Raw genomic sequence first — 11485 nt, forward strand, 5'->3', positions numbered from 1 at the left:
TAATTTGCACTTACCAACATTTAAACACTTTCTTAGACCCTCAAATATTAAGCACTTTCTCCGACTCTCAAACACTTGCATTTATCAACTTGAAACACTTTTATGGACAACCTTAAAACACCTTCTTGGACCAGTTTTTTAGACCTTCTAACATTCTTATCTTGCATGTCTCAACCTTTAAATGCTTTATCAAATGCCCTGACCAACATGGGTTCTACTAAAGCTCGGGAGGAGAATCATCTGAATGAGGGGCAAAACATAAGACACAAAGAAGGAGAGCAAGTCTGAATATTGATCAAGCTCTCAAACTTTTATTTTTCAGGCAGCAGTTTTTATAAGGCAGGAGACAGGGAAGCATATTGCTATGGCAACCCAGCTGCAGGCTATCTCAAAACACAGGAAATTCTAGGTAGGGTCATAACATTCTGCCACACAGAGTATCATGCGCTATCTTTGTCTAGTCTAATTGCTAAACCATAGCAGGATCAGCTAGTTTCTGGTAAAAGGCAAGCTCTGGGTGAAACAGAAACTTAAAGGTTCAGACTTGGACAAGATGGCTGAATATTGGTCATATGGCCTACTGTCCCCAACTCTCAAACCCTCAAATACTTTAGACTCACCTAACTTAAACTTTCATATCCTTAGACCTTATATAAACCACACTTTTTTTCTATCCAGTTATTCACTAAGAGACCCAGGCAGTTGAGTAACACTAAAAACTGTTTCCCATTTAACATGAAGCCTGTGAGCAAGGCAAGCCTTTTTCTTTTTTAAATAAGAGAAGAGACCTAGTACCTAGTAGTTTTGACTAGCTAATGAATTGACTGTTGTACTAACAGTAGATCTAATTGTCCTCTAGCTGTAAATATACCATTATCTTAGCCATCAAATATAATCAGAGACCTGAAAAGGATAAATTGTAACCTAGACAATTTTATGTACCAATCAGAATCAAAATGACAGAGATGACTAAACATATCCTGGTACCTAGAAAGTTGTCTCAGTTGTATCTTGTGTTACCATGGCATGATGGGCAGAGACAGTCTGGCTATCAGGCAGAGAGTCACAGAAGATGAGAGACTGTTTCTGTGGAAGGAGAAGACAGAAGAGATTGAATTCACCTGGTATTCAGCAATGTGAGATAATGACTCTCCAGGGGTGTCCAGTTTGTCCACAGTTAGGCTGATCCATGGAGTAGTTTTGCTCAGTGGCTAGAGACCACAATCCAGAGTTGGAGTCATCTGCTGTGCCAAATCTTCTCAGAGACCATGGGACTTTCTGCTAGGATGTAGGATTCTCTGTCATAATTGATTTAAATATATTAAATGCCATATCCAGCAGATCTCTGATAAGCTTGAGGGCCAACATATCTGTGTTCAATCCTTGTCTGTCTTTAGCTATCTGCTCTAAACTACATCTTCCAAACATAAACCAGAATGTTGTAGTGTATAATCTACAGATAAGTGCTAGAGGACCACATCGATCTAATTTGAATATATCTGAATTGCTTGTTTTTAGCTATATATTGGCTTATTATTTTAGAAAATACCTGTGATTAACTGAACTAGTACCTAACAAAACCATAAGCTTTAATTATCTTAAACAGTTTGTGATAGTAGACTTTTAAAAGGAATGGAACTGCACATAGCATTTTAAGAATTACATAGACGCAATACCTTAAAAGAGTTCATACAGAGTATGTTGTAATCAAAATATAACCTTAATATTTTTAAAATCAATTTTATAAAGATTTGAACAACCAAAAAACCACCTACCCCACCTAGGGAATGAGGCATCATTCTCTTGGAATTGTTTCATTAACTATCAGGCAACTGATTCACTGATATAGCTGACAGTAAACTGTCACCCCTTTCCAGTGGAGTCTGTGTGGCAATCATTATACAGGCCTGAAGATAAAGACACCCAAAAGTGGGAGAGTCTCCTGGGCTAAGGTCCATATTCTTGCCAGCAGAAAACCTACAGTTTCAAAACTCTCATTGCTGGGAGTTATTTCCTATCCTTTATTCTATTTCTTTAAACTTCATTTCTTAAGCTTCACTCCCAGTTCAGGGCCTTTTTCAGGTATGCACATTGCTACAAAACGTTGCTAACACGGGACTGCAGCCAGGGACTGCTCAAGCTTAAAGTTCATCATCAAGCTCCACTGGTCTTCTCCACTTATCAAAGAAACATAGCTAAGAGTTAGTCATTTGGTACTATCTTGTGACATTGACCAAAAAACAGAGTGTTTCAAAAAACTATCTTGATTCCTGTAACCTCAGCACCAGGTGCTGGGCAAAATAATTAGCAAGAGAGCGCTGAGCTTTGGCGAGGAATACATCCGTACCGATACCAAGCCAATTACTTAAGAATGATGACGTCTTTTACTGTGCATTTAAAGTTGTAATTCAAATTATGACAAAACTATCTATACCTGTACCATGTATGCTTGGTTGCTCACTGATCCCTTTGAACCTACTCCATGGAAACTGTAACTACAACATAGCCCCCCTTCTTTTGAAATGAATGTATAAAATCCTAGCCTACTTGCTTGAAAAATACACTCAGATGGAAACTCAAACTTGAGTTGCCTCTGTTTGTCAACGCCTTATCTCATGTACACTGATGCTCCAAGAACTCCCGCCCCCAAGGACCTTTCCCCAACTGAGCTGGTCCATGGCAATAAACTGCATCAGTTATTAGTACAACTTTAAATATATTTCTGAACTAATATCAAAGCAAAACTCTTAATCACAGATACAGTTCATTGATGGACTAGTAATCTTGGTGATTCTGTCACACTTAATCATTTAAGACTGAACAGCAAAAAGCTAGCTTAAAAGACAGATGTTGCTCTTGGTGATGAGCAAAGCAACTGAGTGTAGTTTCTAGCCTTCAATAGAAAGGCTTGAGTCTCCCACAACCAAACTGGCTGCCAGCCTTGCGACTACCCTTAGCCAAGATAGCAAAGAGGCTATGGCAAGATGGCTCCCAGCCATGTGACTGCCCTTAGCCAAGCTGTCAGAGAGGCTATGGCAAGGCAGCTTCTAGCCATGTGACTGCCCTTAGCCAAGATGGTGGAGAGGGTATGGGCCACTCATTTTATCACTGAGTCAACATAGCAGCCAGCTACATGATGTGAGAGGCTGTGATGGGCAATTAAAAACATATCCATATTTAGAAAATAACCCCAAACAATTCCTAAGGCACCAATTTCTACCTTTTTGAGAGTGAAGGTAGAATATAATAACCATAAATTTAGAAGACAAACCCAAATTTTAATAGTGTAAACAATCAAATAGCTCTAAATTTAATATTTGTTAACTTAAAAGTGTCTTTTAGAATTACCCATTTCCAAAGTCTGCAATACAGCAGTCAGTTAACCTGAATTGACGTTCATAAAAAGCAGAGAGCTCATTAGGACCAAGCGGCTCTAAAATTATTGCCATATCCATGTGGCTATCTCAAGATGGTGGAAACACATGGAAGGCTATAGATCATTTGGTTCACATGGTTGTTATTTTAAAACATCTGTGTTACAAACACATATACACACATATATGTTCTCAACAAGTGTTTGAACTTAAATTTTAAACATCACATCCAATAGGCAAATTACAATCTTTAGATAAGAGTTCACAGTATAATCTTAAGCTATATAGCCTGGACATGCAGCTTTAATACCTTATTAAAGAAACATTATTTTAATTCTTATCTTTTATAAGTCTAGTTTAAATACAGGACAATATTTACATAAAAAACTTAATTTAAAAGTATCTTTAGAGACCTGTTGGCTTATGTCACTTGCTGCTTAGAATGGCTCCAATTCTAACTTAAGAGTTTAAGTTTACCTTTTTGTTACAGATGTTAAAGAATTTTTTGTTAACCATCTTCAATAACCAGTAATTTATAAGCAGGATGTACAGAACATAATAAATTTATACATTTAAAATCAAACATATAGTGGCCACATACATCAATACATGTATTTAAGATAGGCAGACAAACCATGCTTGGAGGGCCAGGCTTGAGACCAGACTGCAAGCTCGAAAAAGCCTTCACCAAGGCGAAACAGCAGCCACCCCAAAAACTCTGCAGTTCCAGTGTCATCTTGGTGCTTGCTCAGTGCAAGTGGTGGGACATTTTAAAAGACAAGAAGGGAGTAGGCACATTTTAGCAATACTGTTTCCACCTCTCTCATAATGCTGTGCTTTCAAGCCAGAGAGTGCAAGCAGGTCGGGGAGAAGGGCATGCTGCTGCTGGCTGAGGGCTCAGGTGTTTCAGACCAGCAAGGATCCAGTTGCCTCAGCAGTCCCCAGAGGGCATTTCATGCTTGGGATGGGCCTCTCTACCAAGGGCTCAGCAGCAGCTGAGTATTCAAGTGGGAGGTGGGCAACACTAGACTCAAGCTGCCATGCTTGAGTCCTGGCCCATTTCTAGAACTGAGATGGTTACAAGTAAACAGGAACACAAAATGAATGCTACAAGCAAACAGAACCACCAAACAACTACACACGGAAATGTACCAGTACGGCAAGAGAAAATAACCAAAATTCAGAATGGCGACTGTCCTGAGAGCCAGTGGGCTCCATCATATTCTGCCCAGAAACCAAATTCAAAGCGGCCTATCCTGTAGCTGCCTGAATCAGAAAAACAGAGCTAGTCTGGATAACCTACAAAAGATTCTTAGTCACAAGAGTCACACAAAGACAAAAAGGGAAAAAAGCACAAACCGACAAAATCAGACTTCCTTTCCGGTGAAAGTTGGACCCAGGTGCCAGCCTGAGGGACCTCTTATAGTACACATGAGAAGGGGGACAGGGTTCTAAAATCTACTACAAAGACTACAGACTACAAAGAGGAAAGGCAACAGGACCGCTTACAATTTAACTTTCTTTGTTCTTTCTTTTTTTCCGCCATTTGCTCAGGGTTGTATAATCCCATCTTTGGGGACAAGTCAGTTGCTATTAGATAGGGATATCTCTTTAAGTCTATTTCAAAGAGTTTTATGATCTTCAGATAAGACATTTTTACTGCTACCATCCATACTACTACCAGAATCATCTGGTATTTGCTTAAAAGGCTCTGTGCTTTTTTTAGATGTTAAATGGCATTTCCGCACTTCCCTGGGCATTCTTCCCGCAAACTTTCCTAGCAGCTCTGAGTTCTATGCTTCCCAGGCAGGTGCCACACACTCTCTCTCTTTTTTCCATTACCTTTCTTTTGTAGGTAATGAGATACGAGCTGAAAAGAAAGGAAGGGGGTTATAGAGGGAGGATGGAACAATAGGTAGATTATTGAATCTACTCCTCAGCTCAAGGCCTTAATTGTTGCTCACAAATAAGATTATTTTTAATTCATTGCTATAGAATTTTGTATAATGATACAAATCCTGGTCATGTCAAATACTGGTCTAATTTTATCACAAGAATATTATAACCTAGGTCTAACAGATAGATATGATTCTATAGATATACAGGGTAAAATAGTTAAATAAGGTCTTTTTTTTTTTCTGAGACAGAGTATTTCTGTGTAGCCTTGGCTATCCTTGACTCACTTTGTAGACCAGACTGGCCTTGCACTCACTGGGATCCGCCTGCCTCTGCCTCCCTAGTGCTGGGATTAAAGGTGTGTGCCACCACGCCTGGCTAAATAAAGTCTTTAAAAGCCTCAAAGACATACAGAATATGGCATTTAAAAATGTTCCTATTATTCTGAAGATTCTTTGACAGCAAGACAACTTAACTCCTGGCAACACCTAGCCTGCCTCAAAGAAGATGATGAGCATCAAAGAAACTCCTTATGGAGTTGGCTTCAAATGTGGCAAACCAGCCACTTGACAAATGTTCTTGTTTCTGCCACAGAAAGAATTCTGACTAAAAAAAGAGCAAGCTAAGATGCAGGCAGAGTCGATGGCCAAACTCTGCCAAGACAGGGAAAGCAAGTTCTCAAAAGTTCCTGCCTTGCAAATATGTCTGTCAGACATATTGAACCAGAAGGCTGAATATGATGCTCCATTGTTATAGAGAATGTTGGGTGACTGTTCAGGCAGTAAACTGTCTGTCAGTTTTTTCATTTTGGAAGCTGCTAACCTGCACTTCTGGTTCACTCAGATATTTAAATTTTATTCCTTCTCAACTCTCCGATGGGGTTGAAGACTGGATAGTTTAGTCTTATAATTAAGCTTGTTGGTTATAGGTTAATATGTTTTTAGATCAAGTAGATGTTTTAAGATAATAGAGATGAGATATGAGAGACATTGATTTTCATTCAGAAATAAATCTAAATACCCAGCAATCTAAAGACCCAACAAGATAGGAAAGAGGTTTACTTCAAGTTTGTCAAATACAAATAGCTAAGTCACTATGAACGTTATATGTATATAAAGCCTGATTGTCTCATGGTTCTTCCTGCTGTATGTAGTTTATTTTATTCATGTGTAATGATATAAATGTATAGGTTAAAAAAAGAAACATAGTAAAAGTTTCAAAGAAATACAAAAAATTTTAAAAGTTGTCTATTCATATACAGAAAAGTATTTTTGTTGGTTTTTTTGTTGTTGTTTGTTTGGTTGGTTTGGTTTGGTTTGTTCTCTTATGTGTCAGCTGCACCTCCATGTAAGGAGACGCCATCAGGCAGGGTACAGAAGGAGACAGGGAAACCTGAAACCCATCTCCTATTGCAACAAAATGATAGTTTCACATACAAAAATAATAATGATATTGTCACTTCCAATCTCAGTCCTGCACACACATTTGTTTGCATCATATGTATCCAGGCAGGAAAGACCTCATAGGAACTACAATTTAAAAGTATATGGAAGGACCATTCCTGGGCACAATGGGACTGAGGTGTGTTCTTGAAGTTTTGTAACAAGCAAAGATTGCTTTTGGCACAGTAGCTGCAGAGGATGAAGGACACCTGAAAAACAAGGTCCTCTGAATGACCTAAGTAAGGTGCGGATGAGCTCACAGAGACTGAGCCAACAAGCACAGGGCCAAAATGAGTACACAGGAGGTCCTCTGGAGATGCAGGAAGCTCAGTACATAGAAATTTGGGTAGTTGTTCATTTTCTCACCTCACATCCTTCCTCTCAAAGCAATTAAACACTAATTAAACCTGAAATAACTTCTGAGCAAAACAGATGTAGTAACTGTGGGGAGACAGGGAAGCTGTGCTTCAGGGACTGAGGCCCTGCAGAGCCCTTGCTTCCCCCTGACATTGTGACAACATGAAACTTGAAGTCTGCAATACCTGGTGGCACCAAGAGCCCCACAGATCCACATAGTACAAATGTGACCTGGCATCTGTCACCTTCCTAGAGCAGCCCCAGAGCCTGTGTGCACCACAGAGGTCCAGGTGAGTGCATGGAGGTAAGATCTTCCATCCCTTCAGCTGTGCCATGGAGAGATTCATTAAAGCTGAAGTCTCTCTCTGACTAAGCCAAGGAGTAGTTGAAAGGCTCTGTGAGCCTTAGGTCCCCCACTTTCCTTCTGACCCTGACAAGCTCAGAGACTAGTTCCTGGAGATAGGGAAAGGGAACAGAAGTGCTGAGGCATCACTGTCCATCCTCAGGCTAGATTACTATGACAGAGCTCTGGGTGGGTCTTTGCCTGAGGTTACCTCCTTGCTTTTGTAAAAGAACCAATAAGTTATAAAGGCCTTTCTGATGTCTATCAAAAATTTGAGACAATAATGAAACACTGCTGTAATATCACTAAAGAGACTGAGGTAACATAATTGTTCAAGGCTGGCCTGGCTTACATAGGGAGACTCTGTCTAAAAATAACAAGACAAAAAAACAAACAAATAAACAAAAAAATTTTTTTTCGCCTCAGTGTTTGCCAGAACTGTGACTTCAAAAGTGTCACTAGTGTTTGTAAAATCTGGGGGTGGGGTTGTTTGTTTCTGATGATTTTCACCTTTCAAACATTGGCATATGTTTTCCTTAACAACAACTTTGACTTCCTAATTTAAAGGTTTTCCTTCAATATCCAATCTTACAGTCCCTCAATTCTATCACACAATATGATCCATACATATCACAACTACAGTCACTGTACACCTGTATGCCTAGTGTATGTAGAGAGCTGTGAACCACTAAGTGTAACAGTTACCATCACCATCTTGAGCATCCCTGTTGTGAAGGGTCCTGGCTGTGAACTAGCACATCCTGAAACAGCTCATCTTAGGTTCATCCCAGCACTAAGCAGCAAAGAGCAATGATCTGTTTCTGTTTCTGTTTGCTTTTTTTTAGAAAACCAGGGTGGGTGGATGTTTACCTTGGGAGTTAATATCTAGACGTGGTGGGTGTCATCCATCTATCTAAAGATAAGAATGCCCCATCTTTTAAATCAATTTGCTAGCACTTCTGAAGATAATGTAGGAATCGAATTACCTCTCCCTCTGTTCAAAGTCCACTTCAGTAGAAGGAATTGATCTTTAAAAGGTTAAAAGCTGATCTCAAATATAATTGCAAGTTTGGAAAATGGAATAAATGACTAAAAAAGACAGGGTGACGAGGAAAGCAAGCATTAGACAAACAAAAAATAATTTTTTTCATCATGACTTACAATAAATTAATTGCAAGAATTTTTACAGATTCCAATCACTGACTAGATGGTTAATTTTCATTGTAAATATGTTAGTAGAAGTTGATGTGCTTGGTGTTAATGTCTGGAGAATTATTTGTTGTGTTCAGATACTTAGAATGGTATTGTGCTTTCTAGCCGGCAGTAGAGCATCAGATGAAAGGCAACTGTTGACTTTCAGAGTCATAAAGCCACCTGGACATAAACCTGAGAAAAAAACCTCAGGTTTGTGTATGTCACCTGTGAGGTTATCAGGACAAAAAAATTTACATAATCCCATGAGTTTTGCAGGAAGGAGAGCAGTGATCAAAGGCATCCCAAATATTCAGAACACATACAACCCATTCAGCCACTGAAGCATCCCGGTTTCTCTTATTTTAGAAATGGTGCCCAATGCTTACCATAGACCCCTGAGGAGTGAGATGGAGCTCCCAGACATGAGTAACAACATCCTGCCCAGGTCTCAGTTCTGGAATCAGCTTGGACTGATGTAGAACAGAGGAACCCACCTGACAAACAGGTTGGAAAGAAACAGGAGGAGAAGCAGGCTGCAAAGCAAAGTGACATAGATGCTGTTCCCAAGGCCCTGCAGAGGCAAATGCCACCATGGCCTCTTAGATGAGGGAATCCCTGCTCACAGCGGCATGCCCCTAACTACTGTGCTGCAGGCAGCCCACATTGAGTGCTCATAACTTATAAATGCACTCATGTCACCTGTGAGTGCAGCCCTCACACCTCATCAATCCCCATCTTCCATCCACCTCATCATCATCCCCTGGTCCATGGCTGCTCAATGCTTCCTTAGATGCACTAATGTCACCTACTAGGGTCACAGATGCCCTAGTCAACCTATGGGATCACAGCTCTCTGATACCTTCTCTCCTAGGAAGCTACCAGGGATCCTCTAGATACCCACCACCACCACGTCCACCACCATCACCACATCCACCACCACCACCACCATCACCACCACCACATCCACCACCAGCACCACCAGCACCAGTACCAGCACCACCACCTCCACTACCACTTCCACCTTTAGTGAAACCTAGTGGATACATGAAATTTTCTGAATTTCTTCTGATAATTCACGTTTAACTGCTTGGCCTTGTCTGGAAGGGTTATACGGTTTAGAGAATACCTTAAGAAATATCTAGTGAACATTTATATGGGGTGAAATCACAGAATGGTCACTGTAAAGACTTTTCAAATATTAAGATGTAGAGACTGAAAATATAAAGCTTTTAAGCTAAAGACAAATCCAGAAGTTATGATAATCAAGAATCAAATAAGAAAATAATATCAAACAAAGGAGGAAAGATGCGAAAGGTAAAGTAACTAGATCTGAGAGATGTCAGAAGTGTTGACCAGCAGAGTATCCCAGTATCCGTGTGTGACACGGGGAAGGCAGATACATTAAACATATGCCTCCAGCTTTGGAATTTTGGTAGGAAAATAATGAGAAGCAGAGGATGAAATATTGGTTGGGGACTCTTAGAGTTAACTTCAACTATGCTAAGATGTATGAAGGATAACATATAAATGTAGACAGATGGACAGACTGACAGACAGAATTACATAGACATACATACACACGAACATGAACAAGTCAGTTTTGCTAGTGTACAGATGAAAAATAAAAATAGCCTTTAAATTTTTAGATTTGAATATTAGTTACCAAACAACTGTCAGAGCACACACACTAACCCATAATCTACAAGAAGACATGGGAGTTTCAGTGATGTAATCTGCAGCATTCCATGTGTCCACTACCACCTCTGCTTGGAGGCCAGAAAAATGCTATTATGCAAAATGTGTTGTTGAAATCCATGTCTAGCATTACTGACACTTTCTTTTAAATGCATTTGCATCCTGTATACAAGGAAGGAAGAAATGGTTTTAAAGCTCATTAAGAAAATACTTTTTCTCTTCATGACTCTGCTAGGCATTCTGGGAAACATGTCTATTTCTGTGAATAATATGTTCAGTTTGTGGAGAGGCCCTGAGAAGAAACCCATACACTTTATTCTCATCCACTTGGCTTTTACAAACATCATGATTATTCTTGCAAAAGGACTGCCAAAGACAATAGAAGTTTTTGGTTTGAGAAACTTCCTAGATGACATAGGCTGTAAGATCATTGTTTACCTGGAGAGGGTGGCCCGTGGCCTCTCCATCTGCACCAGCAGTCTCCTTACTGTGGTCCAGGCCATCATCATCAGTCCCAGAGCATCTGGGTGGAGGAGGCTCAGGCCAACGACTGCATGGCACATCCTTCCATTCTTCTCAGTCTTTTGGATACTCAATTCTTTAATAGGTGTGAACCTTATCCATTCCATCACTAGTACAGGTCTTAATATATCACAACATATGGGTAATGAGAATTATTGTTATTTTATGCTAGAAAGTCAGAATATAAAATGGATCGTTCTCCCTCTCATGGTCCTGAGAGATGCAGTGTTCCAGGGCACCATGGGAGGGGCCAGTGGCTACATGGTGTTTCTTCTCCACAAGCATCACCAGCATGTCCTCTACCTTCAGAACTACAAGCTTCTCTACAGAACTCCCCCTGAGCTGAGAGCTGCTCAAAGTGTCCTCCTTCTGATGCTCTGTTTTGTTTTCTTCTACTGGACAGATTGTGCCCTTTCTCTGCTTTTAAGTCTCTCTTCAACAGACAATGCTTTGATGGCAAATACTCATGGATTTCTGTCCCTTGGTTATGCAACTTTCAGCCCCCTTGTGCTGATCCACAGGGATGGGCTTCTTGCCGAGTGTTGGCATTCTCAGTGGGAGAAATTGAGAAAATATCTCTCCCAGTTATTTGTTCAACAAGTAAGGAAAAACTCTTAGTTCTTCAATATTATGGGGAGACAAAATCCCACACACCTGGTTAA

The 11485-nt window shown here is 40.1% G+C and overlaps 1 pseudogene across 1 annotated transcript; it reads left to right on the forward strand.

The window, feature by feature from the left end:
• The first annotated feature begins 10424 nt into the window (after positions 1-10424).
• On the forward strand, positions 10425-11485 carry LOC311605873 (vomeronasal type-1 receptor 4-like; annotated as a pseudogene). The gene has a single exon. The product of its transcript is annotated as a vomeronasal type-1 receptor 4-like (transcript).

The sequence above is a fragment of the Acomys minous genome (assembly GCF_964271855.1).
Source record: "Acomys minous genome assembly, chromosome: 9".
NCBI classification, from domain to species: domain Eukaryota; kingdom Metazoa; phylum Chordata; class Mammalia; order Rodentia; family Muridae; genus Acomys; species Acomys minous.